The sequence below is a fragment of the Arachis stenosperma genome, chromosome 8, assembly GCF_014773155.1.
Source record: "Arachis stenosperma cultivar V10309 chromosome 8, arast.V10309.gnm1.PFL2, whole genome shotgun sequence".
Classification (NCBI taxonomy): domain Eukaryota; kingdom Viridiplantae; phylum Streptophyta; class Magnoliopsida; order Fabales; family Fabaceae; genus Arachis; species Arachis stenosperma.
This window is the reverse complement of record NC_080384.1, coordinates 7,251,889-7,253,229: the sequence shown is the minus strand read 5'-3', so window position 1 is coordinate 7,253,229 and position 1,341 is coordinate 7,251,889. Positions and strand designations below refer to the sequence as shown.

The 1,341-nt window shown below is 39.1% G+C and overlaps 1 non-coding gene across 1 annotated transcript; it reads right to left on the bottom strand.

Moving 5' to 3' along the window:
• Positions 1-864: 864 nt before the first annotated feature.
• Positions 865-972, bottom strand: LOC130947016 (small nucleolar RNA R71). Its single transcript, XR_009072430.1, has one exon. It is a non-coding gene; the product is annotated as a small nucleolar RNA R71 (small nucleolar RNA).
• Between the last annotated feature and the right edge of the window lie 369 nt (positions 973-1,341).

The window sequence follows — 1,341 nt, the reverse complement described above, 5'->3', positions numbered from 1 at the left end:
TTTTTAACTTCTATTTTTAAAAATCTTTTTCAAAAATCACTTGATTTCTTTTCCACTTTTATTTTCGAAAATCAATTAGTGTTTTTCAAAAATGTTTTCAAAATATTTTAATTAATTTTCGAAAAATTACTTCCCTCCTTCTCACATCCTACTATTTATGGAGTACCACTCCCTCTAAATGCACAATTCGAACCTTATCTAATTAAAGTTCGAATTCTTCTTCTCCTTCTTCTTTCTATTTCTCTTTTCCTCTGACACCTCAAGGAATCTCTATACTGTGACATAGAGGATTCCACATTTTCTTGTTCTCTTCTCTTTCATATGAGCAGGAGCAGAGACAAAGGCATTCTTGTTGAAGCTGATCCTGAACCCGAAAGGACCTTGAAGAGAAAGCTAAGAGAAGCCAAAGCACAACTCTCTTTAGAGGACCTGACCGAATTCTTCAAAGAAGAAGAAGACATGGCAGCCGAAAACAACAATAATGCAAACAATGCAAGGAAGGTGCTGGGTGACTTTACTGCACCTACTCCCGACTTCTATGGGAGAAGCATCTCTATCCCTGCCATTAGAGCAAACAACTTTGAGCTTAAGCCTCAAATAGTTTCTCTAATGCAACAGAATTGCAAGTTCCATGGACTTCCAATGGAAGATCCTCATCAGTTCTTAGCTGAATTCTTGCAAATCTGTGACACAGTCAAGACTAATGGGGTTGACCCTGAGGTCTATAGACTGATGCTATTCCCTTTTACTGTAAGAGACAGAGCTAGAATATGGTTGGACTCTCAACCTAAAGAAAGCCTGGACTCTTGGGAAAAGCTAGTGAATGCCTTCTTGGCAAAGTTCTTTCCACCACAAAGATGGAGTAAGCTTAGAGTGGAAGTCCAAACCTTCAGACAGAAGGATGGAGAATCCCTCTATGAAGCTTGGGAAAGATACAAACAATTGATCAGAAGATGTCCTTCTGACATGCTTTCTGAATGGAGCATCATAGGTATTTTCTATGATGGTCTATCTGAACTATCTAAGATGTCCTTGGATAGCTCTGCTGGAGGATCTCTTCATCTGAAGAAGACGCCTACAGAAGCTCAAGAGCTCATTGAAATGGTTGCAAATAACCAATTCATGTACACTTCTGAGAGGAATCCTGTGAACAATGGGACTAGTCAGAAGAAAGGAGTTCTTGAGATTGATACTCTGAACGCCATTTTGGCTCAGAATAAAATATTGACTCAACAAGTCAATTTGATTTCTCAAAGTCTGTCTGGAATGCAAAATGCACCAAGCAGTACTAAGGATGCTGCATCTGAGGAAGAAGCTTATGATCCTGAGAACCCTTCAATG